The following is an 18,944-nucleotide window of genomic DNA, read 5'->3' on the forward strand; positions in this document are numbered from 1 at the left end:
TACAGAAACTATCTTCAGGGATTTTGTAGAGTACCTTAATCAAGATGAATATACTGTTCACTAAATTTGGGGGCTTACAGCTCGAGTTCTTGGATGTATTAATAACAGTGAGGGCTGATGAGCTGGTGACTGAGGGGTTTCGTAAGCCCACAGCCAACAACTCGTTATTACACTATTCCAGCTATCACCCATATAGCGTTAAAAAAAGCGGTTCCATACAGTCAGTTTGTGAGACTGAGATGTATCAACAAAATAGAGGAGGATTTTAGGAGGCAGGCCCTAGACTTAAAAGGGACGCCTGTTGTGCAGAGGTTATCCCATAAAACCTATTAAATGATGCAATGACAGAGGCCACAAACTTAGGTCCACAAAAAAATAAAAAAATGTCAGAGTGAGGGATAGTAAGATGGGATATCAGTAGGCCAATTCACCACCCTTTGTGTTTTTCTTTCCTATAGCCCCACGGCTGATCAAATTAAAAGAATAATCAGATAATTGGGATATGTTGGAAAGTGATGATAACCTCAGAGATATAAAAGGGACCCATCCTATAATAGCATTCAGGAGATGTCACACATTAAAAGATAGGTTGGTCCGGAGCCGTTTTACAGAGAGTAAAACTAATACATGGCTAGAAGGCTGGCGACCACAAGGAAATCGCCGGTGTGGCAATTGCTCTTGTTGTAAGTTTTTTTTTTTTTTTTTTTGTTTTTTTTATTATACTTTCATAATCAGAAAATATACAATGTAAGCACTACACCTTTAAAGGCGTATGAAGACAGACATGGCATATACATCATAACAACAACGGTATAACAGTCGGTATCAGACATATATCCTCTGGAAGAGGCATAACTGGAGAGAGTACATATTGATTCTTCAATAGATACAGGTAATTGGACCAATGATATAATGCTAGTAACTGAGTGACACAAGAAGGCTTAACCACTCCCATCACACTCATAGCTTAACAGAAGAGATGAGATAAGAAGAGAGGGACAATCACGTAATCACGTAATTCAGAATGGGGGCTAACCACAGACAGGAATTTCCTGGAGTAAGATCCCTATACACCTTTTTTAGGAAATTAAACAGTCACCAGGTTAAATGGTTAGACATTTTAACGATTCGACACATGAGGTCGCACCTAGCGGGTCTCGTATCTTGTCGCCACGAAGCCATCTAGAGGGCTGATGAGACAGGACTCGATCTCGGCATGCCAGCTGAGACTTAAGTCTTATTGAACCTATATGTTGACCAAGGGGCCCACTTTTTAGTAAATGCAAGGTGAGTGCGAGCTTGCCATGAAGCCATTTCTTCAAATCGGTGTAACTGGTCGACTTTCAGTCTCCATTGTTCTACCGTAGGTACAGTAGTCTGTAGCCAATATTTAGGAATCAGAAGGCGGGCCGCCATTATTAGTTGTATAAAGAGGGGTGAAGGGGAGGAAGTGACGTCTCCACCATAATAAGATAATAGAGCTCCACAAGGAGATGGGCTTATTGCTGTGGAGCAGATAAGATTAGATATCAGGAAGACCTCGGACCACCATTTTTTTATTGGGGAACAAAGCCACCAGATGTGAAGAAATGAGCCTTCTGTCTCTTGGCATCGCCAACACAATGTAGAAGAAGACGAGGAGAAGCGTGAGGATTTAATCGGGGTGATATACCACTGAGACAGAATTTTGTACCCGTTCTCTTGAATTCTGGTGCATCTGGATGATTTATGGGGCGTCTCCAAAAGTGCCGGTAGGTGTGAAAACGGGATATCAACCCCCGTATCTTTTTCCCACAATCTAATGAAAGCAGGTTTACTGGTCATGGGGGGAGTTTTAAGTTTGGTATAAATTCGTGAAATAAGCTTTCTAGGGGGTTTGGTAGTTGAGATTAGGGTTTCAAACCATGTTAACGGGCGTAGTAGCTCACCTTTCGTATTATTCTTATGAATAAAAGATTTTATAAGATAAACAAGGGTGAAGTCGCATGGACTCGGGTTTAAAAGGGTTTTCAGGGCTTTCGACGAAGGAGGTAAGCCTGGGGGGTCAAGGAGACTTGAGATCGGGATCGTGGACAGTCTGGGTAGATTGGAGGTACTATGGCGTAGTCCAGTGGAAGTAGGACCTAATAAATCGCTTATAGTGACGAGGGGAGATGGGAAGGGGACAGACGAGTGCGATTGGTTCAGCCATTTCCAGGCTTCCAATGTGGCCTTAATTACTGGGAAGTTATGTAAATTAATGTTAGGTGGAATACAGTGGCCCAGGCAAAACGATCTGGCTGGCATTCCTAGGATGCTTTGTTCCAGCGTCACCCACGATTTGTTCGTTGAGTCTCTGAGCCAGTCCACAATTCTGGATAGCAGAACGGACTTGCCATATAGTTCTGGGTCTGGGAGACCTATGCCACCTAAATGGTAGGGTTTGGACAGAAAGGAGTAAGAAAGTCTTGCTCTTTTACCGTTCCATAGGAATGATCTGAATTTTTGTCTAAGAGACTCGTAGTAGGATTTGGCTATTGGGATGGGGAGGACCTGTAGGAGATATGTAAGGCGAGGGATAATGAGAGACATAAGGAGATTTTTCCTACCGAACCAAGATAAAGTTGGGACCGCTTTACTAATCTTGTCGATAGCATTAAACATTGAGGCTCTTAAGGGGATGTAATTTAGAGAAAAGAGGTCTGAGATGTTGGGGCTAATTTGTACTCCGAGATATGTTATAGTAGGGGATGACCAGTTGAATGGAGAGTTAACTTTTAGAGAGAGTTTGAGTTGGGGAGAGATACCTGCGCATAAAATGATGGATTTATTTTCGTTAATCTTAAAATTGGAAAGTGCACTATAGGTCTTCAGGTGTTCTTGAATTTTAGGGAGGGAGGTTTTGGGGTTAGTAGTCATTATCATGACATCATCGGCAAATGCTGCAATTTTGTGGGTGTGACTCCCAATGTCTAATCCTCTGATACCAGGGTCCGAGCGCAATGTGGACAGAAGGGCTTCCAAAGCTAGTATGAATAAAAGGGGGGAAAGGGGGCAGCCTTGACGCGTTCCATTATGGATTTGAAAAGGGGAGGAAAGGTCCCCATTCACCATGACTCGAGCTGTGGCCTGTGTATACATAGCAAAGACTGCCTTAATATATGGATCAGGTAGGCCGAAAGCTTCTAGAGCAAGGCTTAAGTAATTCCAATCTATGCGATCAAACGCTTTTTCAGCGTCTGTGCTTAGGAGTAGCAACGGGGAAGAAGCTTGTCTAGCATAACAGAGAGCATTTAAGACCCTTACTGTGTTATCTCTACCTTCTCTATTGCGGACGAAGCCTACCTGATCCATATGCACCAGTAAAGGGAGGAGCTTTGCTAGGCGATTAGCCAACAGTTTAGCCAGAAGTTTGAGATCTAGATTTAGGAGGGATATGGGTCTATAATTTGCGCAAGATTTTGAGTCTTTCCCCTCCTTAGGAATCACTACTATGTGGGCCATCGTCATGTCTCTAGATAAGGGCGAACCCAATAGGGTTTGATTGCAGACAGAGAGGAGGTGTGGGAGTAGCTGAGCTTTAAAGGTTTTATAATAGGATGCGGGCAGACCATCCGGGCCCGGGCTCTTACCCAGGGGTATCTGGGAAAGGGCTGAAGAGAGTTCGTCCATGGTGAATGGGGCCTCCAAGGATTGTTTCTGTTCTAACGATAGCGAAGGGCAAGAAGCAGAGGCTAGGAACTCCGCTATTAAGGGGGAGTGCACATCCGATGGTGAAGGGGAAGGGAGATTGTATAGATTTTCGTAAAAATCTCTAAACTGCCTAGCAATTTTGCATGAGGCAAATATCAGGCCTTCTGTAGGGGAGGATAACTGGTGTATATAGTTATCCGCTCTTCTATTTTTAATTCTGTTCACAACAAATTTTGTGGCCTTGTCGCCATGGGCATAATATTTAAACTGTGAGTTGAGGTAATATTTGGCTGATTTAGCTTGCAGCAAGGTTTTTAGCTCCGCTCTAGCATTAGAAAGCTCTTGTAATAGGGATGTAGAATGGGCGCGTTTGTGGTCTGACTCTAACTTGTTTATTTTTAGTAGGAGTTCATTTATGTGTTTCTCTCTAGTCTTTTTTAAATGTGAGCCAATACTTATAAATTCACCCCTAATAAAGGGTTTGTGAGCATCCCATATAGTTTGAGGGGAAAGGTCAGGGAGTGTGTTCATTTTAAAGTATTCCTCCAGGGATAGGGTTATTTTCTTGATAGAGTCCGTATGTCCCAGGATAGATTCATTCAACCTCCAATTAAAACCCTGTATAGGAGAAGAAATTTTAAGATAGATTGGGGCATGATCTGAAATGTGGATAGAGCCTATTGTTGCTTCAGAACATAACTGGAGGTGTTCCTTGGAAACAAAAAGGTAATCTATGCGGTGATACGTGTTATGGACATGGGAGTAAAAAGTATAGTCCAAAGTGTCAGGGCAGAGTGTTCGCCAGACATCGATTAAGTGTAGATCCCACAGGATGCTTCTGGCATGCTTTAAAGAGCGGTTGGAATGAGAGGATTTATGTGAGGATGAGTCAACACGAGGATTCAGGGCTACATTGAGATCCCCTCCCAAAATAACTATACCCTCCTTGAATGAGGAGATAGTCTGAGCTATGGACGAAAGCCAAGGAACCTGTCTGTGGTTAGGCGCGTAGAGATTAATGATGGTATATGTTTGGGAACCAATAGATCCCTTTACCATAATATATCGCCCCTCTGGGTCTTGTAGGTGCGTGGCATACTTAAAAGGAACCTTTCTTTTAAAACCGATGCTCACACCCCCAGACGAAGCAGAATTCCCACCACAGTGAAACCAGAGCGGATAATGTGAGAATTTCAAGTTGGGATAATGGTTAAACCTAAAGTGTGTCTCCTGGAGGAGCAGCACATCTGAACCCTCTTTACGTAAGATAGAAAATATTTGGCTTCTTTTGGAGGGTGAGTTGAAGCCCTTTACATTATAGGAAGCTACCTTAATATCAACCATGGCAAAAAGTAATGTAGAGCAAAAGGGTGTGGTGTGCTGGTCCCCCAGGGGAGGGCACTTACAGTTTGAGATGAACTGGTCACGTCTGGAGGGAGGTCAAAGGTCACTGGTTCCTGGAAACCTGTATCAGCTAGTACAAGCGTTCGTATCTGGTACCTGAACAAAAACAAAGGGATAGGGGAGGAACTGGGATTGAGATATGTAACCAAAAAATAGTATTGTGAATATCTCGGCACAATACCATAGAACATAGGGGTAGTGTGGCCAATGGACCAGAGAATAAGCCAGACAGCATTGTATATAATAACCCGTGAGGGCTGAGTATGCAATGTAAACTCAAATTAAAGCTTAGTCTGAAGCCAGGGGAGGCAGGATAGTAAGAAAAACACATTCGAGGCCCAGGAGGGGGAGGCAAGAAGACAAGGGGAGGCAAAGCATGTAAGTAATGACAAGGGGGGAGGGTTGCAGATGAGGCAGAGACGATGAGCAGAAGGAGAACAAGAACAGAAAGAACAGAAAGAAAAGGGAGCAATAGAGATCTAGAGCTAGTAGGCAATTGGGTTATGCACAGACCTCAGGGCCCATCACCATAAGGATTACATCACTTGAGACAGACACAAACATGTGATGGGAAGAGACTGTGAGACAAAATAGGACCTCAGGAAAGGGGCTAACATGTGGAAGACCTGATCCTGTGAAGTCCTCAATCTTGAGAGAGTCTCTTGGGAGTCAGATGCCTGCTCCTCTTACCCACTTTGTGTGCTTTGGGAGTATGCAGCACAGTGAAGGCAGCCACAGTGGGGACTTCTGGCAGCGAAGCGAGGTCCTGGAATAAGTCCCAATTATCAATCTGCATGGGGGGTATCTGCAGGTGTTCATAGACAGCTTCTAAGTCCGCATAAGTAGTGATGTTGAGACGGCGGCCTCCATGAGAAAACGAAAGTCCGAAGGGAAAGTTCCATTTATATAAGATTTTGTTGGAGCGCAGCCATTCCGTCAGAGGCTTAAGCGATTTACGCTTTCTCAGGGTGGAGGGGGCTAGGTCCTGGTAGACGGACACTTGTGCCCCTTCAAAAATGATGTCGGATCTGTTCCTTGCAGCTTCTTGAACGGCCGACTTTACTTGGAAGTTCAGGAACTTGCAGATAATATCCCTAGGGGGATCTTCTGGCTTGGGCCTCGGGCGCAGGGCTCTGTGAGGTCTTTCAATGACAATTTCCAGTGGGAACTCAGGGCCTAACAGCATGGTGCAGAGGGAGATGACTGCCGCTGGGATGTCACCCGGTGGGACGGTCTCTGGAATCCCTCTGAGGCGCAGATTGTTCCGGCGCCCCCTGTTTTCTTGGTCCTCAAATGCTGTGTGGAGATCGTTCAGGTAGGCACTGCACTTCTGAAATGAGGATGTAACGGCTCTTTGGTGATCCAGTATTTGTACTTGATGCGTCTCCAGTACCTCCACCCGGTCGCCCACCTGCCTCATGTCTTGTCGCAGCGCAGCGAATTCACTTAGGAGCGGTTCCAGGGCCTTGCTTAGTGTGGACTTCAGGTAGTTCCTGGTAATCGGCAGCGCTCCCCTGCCCTGCGTCTCCTCCGGTTCACTGTCGTCCTCCGATTTATCTTGCGGTGCGGCCTTCTGTGGAGGGGCCGGCGCCATCTTGGGATCTCGTGCAACGAACGAGGAAGCCGCTTTTCTAATAAACTTATCCATCTCACCGCCTGGAACAGGGTTCTTGGTAGAGTTCGGATGTTCCCCGGCTTTAGGGTTGCCGATTTTAACCATTTTGGGGTCTGTAGCTACTGATTGCTCGTGCTGTGTCTAGGCTTTCCACGGAGCTCAGAACAAAGCGGCCATCTCAGACCGGCGCTGGCTCCGCCCCCCCGCTCTTGTTGTAAGTTTAACCCCCAGTGGAAAGTTCTGTCCTTTGTTGGGTTACAACACCATGTCAACACTTTGATCACAAGTAAAAGCAAATTTGTGGTTTACCTGATATTGTGTATATGCGGTAGATTTTATATAGGGAAAACTATCAGATGTCTGTACGAATCAGTGAACACATAAATTCAATTGCTACAGGAAAGGGGTGTCCACGCCTTATTAACCATATCAATATTGAACATGGAGGAAACAGTGATATGTTAAAGTTTGCAGGCATAGAAATTATACCGCACCCCCCACAATGGGGAGACAGACATAAAGAGCTTCTCAGGAGAGAGAGCAAGTGGATTCTGCGCTCATGCGCAATGGGCGCCCTAAGTTTAAATGAAAAAAATCGATATGGGAGTGTTTCTATAGTATTTAGTATGTCATAATGCAGGGTTTTGTTTTTAAAATTGTGTGTTTTGTAACATGGTAAGGAATGCTGGGCTCGTGGTGACGTCATCAGCGGGCGCTGCACCCCAGCGCCGCTGGTGCCGTCACGCATGTGAGAAGAGCCCCGGTATTCAAAGGCTGGTGCAGTGACGCCACAATGTTGTTTGGCCTGAAGAACCGCTTAGGTGCGAGAAACGTCCATCGCATTATCACCCGTGTCAGCACTGCATGTATGCAAGTCCGCCTCCAACCATCTTATGTACTCAGCTTTTATGTATCCAGCCATCATGTACTCAGCCGTGTGCATTCAGCAATGATGTATTCAGCTATGATGTACCCAGCTCTGGTCTTCCCTGAAAGAGATGACGTCTGGATGGGAGCATATGTTGTTCTAGAACCTGAATATATTTTTCTGCATTGATGGTGCCTTTCCAGACATGCAAGCTGCCCATGCCACACGCACTCATGCAACCCCATACAATCATGCAGGCTTCTGAACTGAGCGAACTGATAACAACTTGGGTTGTCCTTGTCCTCTTTGGTCCGGATGACATGGCGTCCCAGATTTCCAAAAAGAACTTCGAATCGTGACTCGTCTGACCACAGAACAGTCTTCCATTTTGCCACACTCCATTTTAAATGATCCCTGGCCCAGTGAAAACGCCCGAGCTTGTGGATCTTGCTTAGAAATGGCTTCTTCTTTGCACTGTAGAGTTTCAGCTGGCAGCGGCGGATGGCACGGTGGATTGTGTTCACTGACAATGGTCTCTGGAAGTTTACCTGAGCCCATTCTGTGATTTCCTTTACAGTAGCATTACTGTCTGTGGTGCAGTGTCGTTTAAGGGCCCGGAGATCACGGGCATCCAGTATGGTTTTACGGCCTTGACCCTTACGCACAGAGATTGTTCCAGATTCTCTGAATCTTTGGATGATGTTATGCACAGTTGATGATGATAGATGCAAAGTCTTTGCAATTTTTCGCTGGGTAACACCTTTCTGATATTGCTCCACTATCTTTCTGCGCAACATTGTGGGAATTGGTGATCCTCTACCCATCTTGGCTTCTGAGAGACACTGCCACTCTGAGAAGCTCTTTTTATACCCAATCATGTTGCCAATTGACCTAATTAATTAGTGTAATTGGTCTTCCAGCTCTTCGTTATGCTCAAATTTACTTTTTCCAGCCTCTTATTGCTACTTGTCCCAACTTTTGGGGGATTTGTTGACACCGTGAAAATTTGAATCAATGTATTTTTCCTTTAAAATGATACATTTACTCGGATTAAACGTTTGATCTGTCATCTACGTTCTATTACAAATAAAATATTGACATTTGCCATCTCCACATCATTGCATTCAGTTTTTATTCACAATTTGTTTACTGTCCCAACTTTTTTGGAATCCAGTTTGTATTTTCTATCACGATTTTGTGAACAGCAACTATGTTAAGATCCACATAATAAATATTTTTTGTATACAATATTAGTAACCCATGTCCATTGCTGTCTAATTGAGAGCTATGGCAATTATTATTGTAAGGTCCATAAAGGCATGGTTAGGCGAGTTTGGTTTAAAAGAACTTGACTGGCCACACACAGCCCTGATGAAGATCTCGATGTCATTGTCTGACCTCATAAATGCTCTTCTAGATGAGTGGGCAAAATTTCCACTTCAAAATCTTGTAGATAACCTTTCCAGAAGTGTGAAAGCTAATTTAGCTGCAAAGGGGAAAACACCTTCATAAAAATGCCTATAAATCTAGAATGGGATGTCATATTAGATCCTGGAGGTGTCGGTGTCCCAATACTTTTCTTCATATAGTATATTTTTTGAAGTCTTTTCGACATAGTTCTTGTGTGGTCTTCCTAACATATTATTTCTCACAGCTGGACATGGCCACTTAGATCATTCCTTTCATGCTGCAGTTAATAATCTACCTGATAATACAGATCTTTATATCCATTGAATTTGTAAATTGTTGGATTCTTATGCATCGATTCCACCAGTTTTCTGCACATCTTTAATCTCTTAATCCTGGAACTGCACTTTTATCACATTTGCCATAATTTTTGTTACACAATCCATGTTTCCTCTCCATGCCTTCATAATGCCACCATACCCCACTGGTATCCTTTGACTTTCCATGCCAAGGTTTCCAAGCTTGTTTTCGGTCAAAAACTCTTTGATGTATCTAGTAGGGCACCTGGTGTTGATTCCATATCATCATTTAGAAACCCACTTCGCAGTGGTGGTAACAGTTTTTCACTGTTCATCTTGTCCTCAATGGGTGTTCACTGGTTTAGTAGGGTTGGTGTTTTGGGGCTTGCTGGATCAGGTGAGGTTGAAGTTCAAATGAACTTTTATCTACACCCTTGCACCTCAAAGTGAGTTTTGTCAAGAGAAAAAAAAATACTTTTTCATAGTTCAGTCTTGAAGTTTTCTTGTCTATCATTACCATTCTGGCCACATTCCAGTACACGAGGCATGAACATTGACCCCATGTGAAACCATTTCTTTCTTCATAGAACATCATCTCATGAAATTGATTTCCTGTTTCTTCCACAGCGTCCTTTCCAGAAAGCTTCTGTTGTACTCGGCTCTCTATGCAGTTTCACAATTTATGAAACACTCGATTTCCCCACAACTACTTTTGTGATTTTCCAAATCAACTTTTCAGTGTTTCCTTTCAAGGTAATAATTTTGGAGCACTTTCAAGAAGTGATATCCATCTCTACACCAGAAGTTAAAAAGTTAAAATTCTTGGAAAATACAATGACCATCTCAATGAGAATCAGTGACAATCACTTTCATGTCCCAATTAATGTACGCGACTGTAATTGTGGGACACAATGTTATCTGCTGATAATGTAGCCCCTGTTTCTGTGAAATCTGATGCAGATTTTTTTTATTATAGATCCCCCAGCATGCCGAAAATTCTGCAAAATAAGTTGGGTTAGCCGACAGTGTCTGTGTAATGATTTTACTTTATATGTAATATACCAGACAGTTAAAACATTTTTTACTAGAATAATGAAAGTTACATTTTCATGCAAGACAACAGTTAGAGATGAATTGTTTTTTGTATACTGGATGTAGTCTATAGGTGGCTGCAATATTTCCCCCTCCCTGTTTGGGTGATAGCCCGAGGACATCACTGGGTTTAGAATTTTATTCTAGGATTTCAGTAACACAAGGTAACAGCAAATATAGAACTGCTCACCTATAAAACCGCTCTGTACATACAGCAATTCTATATGATTGTTATGTCACACCATCTTCAATGTGCTCCCTGAGGTGTCATCTGGGGGACCACTAGACAGCTGCCATCAGATATTTTCGTATAGTGAGATTGGTGAGAGCCCAGAAGGAGGGTGGGGGGATAGCAATGAAGTCTAACAGGAGGGGGTGAGAACACCACAGCAAGCTGTCACTGACCACTGGGGATTGATTCCTGTGATTACCTCCTTACTCCAGGACATTGTTAGATCTTTACTGACAGACAGGCAGCTGCTAATGATCAGCGGTTGATCTTTTTATTCCCCCTGTTTACCCTGCCCGGTGGTGGCTCTGCCATAGGGCTCTTCCCGATTCCCAAAAATTCTGAATTGTAAGTGAAACCTTTAAAGGGAACCTGTCACCGGGATTTAGTGCAAAGAGCTGAGGACATGGGCTGCTAGATCGCCTCTAGCACATCCGCAATACCCAGTCCCCATAGCTCTGTGTGCTTCTATTGTGTAAATAAACCGATTTGATACATATGCAAATGAACCTGAGATGAGTCCTGTCCCTGACTCATCTCACATACAGGACTCATCTCAGGTTAATTTGCATATGTATCAAATCGGTTTATTTACACAATAAAAGCACACAGAGCTATGGGGACTGAGTATTGCAGATGTGCTAGCGGCTATCTAGCAACCCATGTCCTCAGCTCTATACACAAAATCCTGGTGACTGGTTCCCTTTAAGTACTACTGAAAGAGGGTTCATAGAAGTTAGAATAATAGATGATAAACCCAAACTTCTGATCAATACTGTGGAACCCCACGTAGTGGTAAGAATTGTGTGCTAGTAAAGAGAACCTGTTAGAAAGTATGTGCCCCACAAACTCCCCCCAATACCTGACAGTAGAAGGAGGAATCAGTATCCAGTGACTGAGTAGAATCTGTGAGTCTTCTCTGCTTTATTTAGTGGTCGCTACTCACCTGGTCTGTTATCTGTAGGAATGTCCTCTATACTCTGCTCATCGCCCCTCACATGTGTCTCTGTAGGATTAATATTGTTCAGATCTTCACCCGGGTTCACAAGCTGTGAAAGAAATATTGTAAAAGTCAGACATTTTGAGAAGTCGAGTGGAATGTTTTATATGACCAGAAAACCAAAATGACAGCAGTCTTCTGTTATGGTTGCAGTATATGCTTACAGACACTCCTCTTCTGTTGGTGGGCATGCCTTCTGCCCTGTTCACCCGATTTTAAGCTTTAAGGCTCTAGAGTCTTGTCCCACTGGAGTTCCTTTCCCCCTGCCTAGTGATTCTGGCTGCTGGAGAAACGCTGTCCTCCCACATAGGCTGATGTCTGCTTCCTGATGACAGTGGCACTCGTTGCCCATAGGGCACACACACGTGTTTTCACCAACTCTTAAAGGTTAAGCACACATGCACAATAATCTCTCACAGCCATGGGAAGGCACCTGAGCAACAGTTTCTAGTAAACTAAAATTGTGACATTAGCTTGCTTGCCTGTTTTCTCTATGGTCTTCTGCCTGACTTCTAGATTTGACCCTTAGCTGTCTGACCTGACCCTTGCCTGATCTCAGTTCTGACCCTGAGCTGCCTGCCTTGACATCTGACTGTTTACCGTATTGCATGTACTCTGCCTGCCCTCAGCCTCTCCCTGACTATGGTTCTACAAGTGTCCCTTGACCACAGTAGGGGCACCTTTACAGAGACTACTTCAGGAGTTAAAGTCCTGGTGGTTCCTCTGCAGCAGAATCCAGATCTTTGTACAGGAGTTAAAGGGTGAAAACCAGGGGGCCACTTGGATAATGCCTTTAGAAGTTGTTCCTAGTCAAATCTTTGTAAGAGACAAAGCGGATCCACATCCACTTCGTTACACACAATTATCTGCAGGTCTCCTGTATAAATCCAACATGTTGGTTCCTTATTCCAGTCAGCAGTCTCCATAGCCAGAAAACTGTAAATAGATTCAGACAACATGTAATGTCTATGGTCAGCTGTACTCCTGCCATCCCAACCTTTCTCATTATACAAGGCTAAGACCTATAATACTGGCGGATAAAACAAGACTGAACACAAGATCTTCACAGCCTTCTAAAGATCATGGGGGACATTTCATGAGAACTTATCTCCATCTACCTGATCATCCTGTGGGACATTGTGATGTTCTTCTGAACCATACTGTGGAAGAAGAGGACTGGGACATCTCTCCGGTGTTCTTCTCTCTTCCTTAACTGTAGGAAACACATCCAGTGACTGAATTCATTCCTTACATACACATAATGAGAGGACAGGTGTATTTAGTCATGTCTATTACCTGGTGGTGTGAGGGGCCGGTGATCCTCCATAATGATGTCCTTGTACAGATATTTGTGTCCTTCTAAATACTCCCACTCCTCCATGGAGAAATAGACTGTGACATCCTCACACCTTATAGGAACCTGACAACACAAGGATACAGTCATCACCCAGATCGCTTCATAGCGTTCCTGTATAATGTCCCAGCATTCCCAGCAGTGTCACCTCTCCAGTCAGCAGCTCAATCATCTTGTTGGTGAGTTCTAGGATCTTCTCTCTATTGATTTCCTCATGTATCAGGGGGTGAGGTGGAGACCCTGTGATTGGGCTCAGGGTTCTTCCCCATCCTTCAGACACAGGGTCCTGACAGCTCTCACTAGAGGCCTTCTTCACGACTGTGTAGTCCTGGTTATGGAGAGACACAGTAATAAATATGACTCCATACATCTCCAGAGTCCCTCACCTCTCCAGTCATGTCCATCTGTTAGTAACATAGATAAGATGATGTAATGTGACATCATCAGAATCTCTCACCTCTCCAGTAAGCCGGAAGAGGATCTCTAGGGTGAGATTTATTATACTCTCCGCCATCTTGTCCCTGTCCCTATCCATCCTTGACGGGTCAATCAGGAGAAGGATCTTATATAGAAGATCTCCACTGAGCGGATCCTATATTGTAGGAACCTGAATGTAGAGAAGATGAGAAGAAGTAAAATCCTACAAAATCCCATGTAAAATACAATTACTGGAGATAATAAAGTGTAGATGCTGAATATCCAGTTAAGGCCATTCCTCCAGGTTTCTGGACAAAGCATGTTACACCTCCATACTACCATTATAGTCAATTGCCGCTAGCAGCGGTGATGCAAGGATAAGGATTCTGCCACATGTTGCAGCTTTGCTCGTTTTTTGTACAGCAACAAAACGCATTAAAAAAAAGCGTTTTTAGCAGCAACGTACCTGCATTTATGGCATCTTTTCTACCAGCAAAAAGAGATCATGCAAACCACACACACAGCAAAACTAAATGACATTAATTACAAAATAGATCAATGTTATTTATGTCTGCTGTGATTTCTTTAGTTGGAAGAAAATGCAGCACAACCGTGAAGTCAGCACCCTTAGCTGTAATCTGGTAGGTGACATCATAGATCCAGATCAGCGATGGCCAGTTCGCATTGTTTGCCCGCGAACACATGCGGGCTGCCATCTTTTCTCACAAGTACGGCGAGGCACAGGTAAGCCCTTACCCGTGCCGCGAGCCGGTGTGAAAACAAATGCGGTCACCGGGAGCAGGCAGTTCCGAGAACAGCCCGATGAAGGCCTCCGGTTGCTGTTCTCGGAACTGCCTGCTCCCTGTGACCGCATTTGTTACAGATCGGCTCGGGCACAGGTAAGGGCTTACCTGTGCCTCGCTGGACTTGTGAGAAAAGATGGCAGCCCGCACGTGTTCGCGGGCGAACAATGCGAACTGGCCATCGCTGATCCAGAGCTGAGACTACCCTCCTCCTATCAGCTGGGATCTCAGGATTTACCCCAAATACAGATCGTCCTGGGCTTATTATACATAGACTCCTCAGCGCTGAGATTGTAACACCAAGAAGGAAAAGCGGTGGAATTCTGGAAATCACAGGATGGACAGATATGTTAATGATATGCAAATTAGAAAAAATGGAAACTAAATATTCAAAACCTCTGGATGTATTCAGTATGGAGTATGAGCTCCAGGCGGAGAAATCCCCGCACTTACACACCTCGGCCGCTATCAATGAGCTTATTAATGGTTGTCTGAGGAATGTTCTGCCATGTCTACATCTCACCTCACCTCCCGATGAGGGAGAAGATCAGATGGGAGGATAGCGCACTGCGGCACAGAAACGGTTGTCAGCGGGACATACCTCAGCCGTTCTGGGACTGCAGGAAAACCACCAAACTCTGGGACTGTCCCACCGGATCTGGGACAGTTGGGAGGCAGCCTCACCACTGCACCTTCACTGCTGGAAAAAGCCTGAAGAAGGGACTGGAGGGCAGTGTCAGCCCCAGAGGGAGAGTGGATCCAGGGAGAGGGCTGGTAGTGAAGGGGTTAATGATGCCTCTGCCCCAGTAATCCTGACAGATACCTCCGACTGCATGTATGGGGGACGGGGAGGCTAGTGGGCTAAAGGACCTTTCATGATGTCATAACCATGTGATCATGTGTGGGAGGAGTCAGAGTCCAGGTTGTTCTGCTGGAGGATGTAAAGGACCTATGATGATGTCATGACCATGTGATCATGTGTGAGAGGAGGAGTCTAGTTACAGGGCGTGCTAAGGGAGAATGTAAAGGACCTATGATGATGTCACGACCATGTGATCATGTGTGGGAGGAGTCTAGTTACATGGCGTGCTAATGGAGGATGTAAAGGACCTATGTTGATGTCATGACCATGTGATCATGTGTGGGAGGAGTCAGGCTCCAGGCTCCAGGCTCTGTTCCCTTATGAGCAGGCAATAGAGATGCTTGCGCTTCATGAGCCTGATTTGCACAGAGGTCTCTCCCAAGGAAGGAGATCCATCTCACTAGCGCCACCCTGTGGCGATGATTCCCTATGAGTCAGAATCCATTTTTTTTATAAGTCATGGCGGATATCCATCCGTGAACAGCTGTTTTGTGGTACTTGCCTTTTGTCATGTTAACTCATAGGAAGCCACTTCCACAGGGTGGCACTAGTGAGATGGTTCTCTTTCCTTGGGAGATACCACTTTGCAGGCTCGGACTGGCCCACAGGGGCACAGGTGAATCCCCCGATGGGCCCCTGTGCAAGGTGAGCCCGTAGTCCCCCACTCCCTGCACAAGTGGCACAGTAGACTGACATATCATTCGGCTGGCTGAGATGCTATACACTACATGCCTATGTCCATATAAAAACTGGTTAGTATGGGCAGGTAGTATATGCATGTAGCTTTATAGTGGGCCCCCAGAATGAATTTCACTGGTGGGCCCTAGGCTCCTCAGCCTGACACTGCCTCTTTGCAGATTATTTTACCATGGGTTATTACCTGTAAGACTCCATACCATGGAGCACTTCCAAGAAGTCTCCATACATAGCTGTTGTCTTTAAGGAGATCTTGACATCTATGCTGCCTGCTCTACACAGCTCTAATGTAGGTGGTGAAATCTCCAGCATCGGCTGCTCCTGGGGTACACCTTTTGGGCCTTCTTGATGTGGAGTAGCGCTCCACCCCCATGTCCGTAGATCCACACATGGTCAGCCGTGTCATCAGCCTGAAGAAGGGCACCAGATTTGGGGCCGAAACGTTGCACTAAGCACTAATTGTAACAGCGGCTGCTGTGCGCCGCTGTTCCCCTGCTTACCGTTGCGGTCCTGGGCACTGTGTTCAGCGGTGATCTGAGGCCAGTGCTTCCCGCTGCAGTCCTGGGCTCTGTCTCTGTAGGTACTGTGGTTCTGGGATCCGCTCCACAGTTTCCTCTCAGCCCTGGCTACAGTATGATGGCTGCTTGTTTCTTGCAGCACTTCCTTAAGGGCCGGAGCGCTTCATTTCCTGGGCTTAATGGGTGAGGTCATGTGACCTCACTGACCAATCCTAGCCCTGCTGCTCATACATAAGAGGCCCAGCTCCCTTCACAGATGCCTCAGTGTCAAGGTCCTTGTGTCCTGCTTTAGTTTCTGATAACCACTTGTGGGCCTGGATTCTGCTACCCATCTGATCACTGCCTGCTTGCCTTGGCTCTCCTGTTGCTGACCTGGATTGTCTTACCTGTACCTGTGCCGCCTGCCCTGCCCTGACCTTTTCCCTGTCTGACTATACCTCTGCCTTATCCTTCGGTCCTGCACTGTTGCTCCTGGTAACGACCCTGCCTGCTGACATTGCTTTTACTTCTGGTACCTTTCTCAGGTACTTCCTGGTCCGCCTGGACCAGCTGCATCATGTCCTATCCTCCTCAAGACGTAGCGACCTGGTGTTCCCCTCGGGAAAATCTATTCCCACCATCAGGGGTACTGTGAAGAATCGAGGGGTCTAATGGCCATTAAACAAATTAGGGCTCTTTCACACTTGCGTTCTTTTGTTCCGGCATAGAGTTCCGTCGTCGGGGCTCTATGCCGGAAGAATCCTGATCAGTTTTATCCTAATGCATTCTGAATGGAGAGAAATCCGTTCAGGATGCATCAGGATGTCTTCAGTTCTGGACCGGAACGTTTTTTGGCCGGAGAAAATACCGCAGCATGCTGCGCTTTTTGCTCCGGCCAAAAATCCTGAAGACTTGCCGCAAGGCCGGATCTGGAATTAATGCCCATTGAAAGGCATTAATCCGGATCCGGCCTTAAGCTAAACGCCGTTTCGGCGCATTGCCGGATCCGACGTTTAGCTTTTTCTGAATGGTTACCTTGGCTGCCGGGACGCTAAAGTCCTGGCAGCCATGGTAAAGTGTAGCGGGGGAGCAGTATACTTACCATCCGTGCAGCTCCCGGGGCGCTCCAGAGTGACGTCAGGGCGCCCCACGCGCATGGATGACGTGATCGCATGGCACGTCATCCATGCGCATGGGGCGCTCTGACGTCACTCTGGAGCGCCCCGGGAGCCGCGCGGACTGTAAGTATACTGCTCCCCCGCTCCCCACTACTACTATGGCAACCAGGACTTTAATAGCGTCCTGGGTGCCATAGTAACACTGAAAGCATTTTGAAGACGGATCCGTCTTCAAATGCTTTCAGTTCACTTGCGTTTTTCCGGATCCGGCGTGTAATTCCGGCAAATGGAGTACACGCCGGATCCGGACAACGCAAGTGTGAAAGAGGCCTTAGAACATTCCTAAATATAATTAATACAAAATAAAAAGAAAACAGGGTAATTACAATGTCCTGGCATCATATGCTAATCAGCCTACTCCTCTGAAAGAGTCGCCACCAGACAGCTGAGCAGGAAGCTCTCGGTATACCTAGCAGCACTACGTCATTCTCCCTGCACTGGCCAGGGGTATCATAAATGAATAAACGGTTTGGTTCTAAGCCTGGAGATCTGCTATGACTAACTGTAACTACATGACCGACGACAACAGCTCAGAGCAGGAAGATGAGGGCAGAGAGCATGGAGTGAATCAGCCGAGAGGGGCTCTGCATGACCGATCAGATCAGCGCTCATGATGTACCAACTTCCCGGTACGTCTTTCACCAGCATGCCTCTAACTGCTGTGTATGACGCTGGAGACCGGCACACTTTCATCTCCCACCTCCTGATTGCAAAGAATGCATAAACTATGGCTGTCAGGGTATGTTATCCCTGTGTAGGGGCAAGATCAGCATTGTAAATAAGCAGCATATGTATCAAATAGTTTTTTTTATACAATAAGAGCACACAGAGCTATGGGGACTGGGTATTGCGGATGTGCTAGCGGCCATCTAGCAACCCATGTCCTCAGCTCTATACACAAAATCCCGATGACAGGTTCCCTTTAAAGTCAGAGACTATGTAATTTTCAAACAATTCGAATACTCTGTTACAAGTATAACAAAAAAATCGGAATCTTGCGAATAAGGAATAACACGTGACTTATCGTACTATCACATGAGCAACCCGAAATCACGTGAGACGCCGTCAGTGTAGCGAGGCCAGCTACACAAAACTATTAGACGGAAAGACACAGAGCCGGCGCAGATACATCAGGACGGATGAGTGGCTGTGTAGCGGGTGGGACGCCCCCGACTCCAGCCGAAAATACAAAAGTCTCTTGTGAGTAGAGACGTTCGATACCAATACTATTTTGCTATTCTACCCATCAATTGGGACTTCTATTAGGTGGATACAAAGTACAATTGACTTATGCTCAAGATCTATACACTAACCTTAACTTTTTTTTACTAACCCTTTTCACCAACCCTGAATGAAAATACGGGATACCACATCTACAATTGACTTTTGCTCAAGAATTATACCAAACCTGAGTGACCACATGGGGTAACACAATTTGCACAGAAATCCTATAATTGTGATTTTGGTTCAAAATATATTTATCAATGCAAAGTGTGCCGAATGTGACAGCACAGATCATAACACAGCTCTACACCCTGGGCCGGCACCGTG

The 18,944-nt window shown here is 45.5% G+C and overlaps 1 pseudogene; it reads right to left on the reverse strand.

Annotated features, from left to right (window-relative positions):
• LOC122941948 overlaps window positions 1-18,944 on the reverse strand; it is a 123,452-nt pseudogene that overhangs the window by 2,786 nt on the left and 101,722 nt on the right.

This window comes from Bufo gargarizans, chromosome 6 (assembly GCF_014858855.1).
Source record: "Bufo gargarizans isolate SCDJY-AF-19 chromosome 6, ASM1485885v1, whole genome shotgun sequence".
In the NCBI taxonomy this organism is placed as follows: Eukaryota; Metazoa; Chordata; class Amphibia; order Anura; family Bufonidae; genus Bufo; species Bufo gargarizans.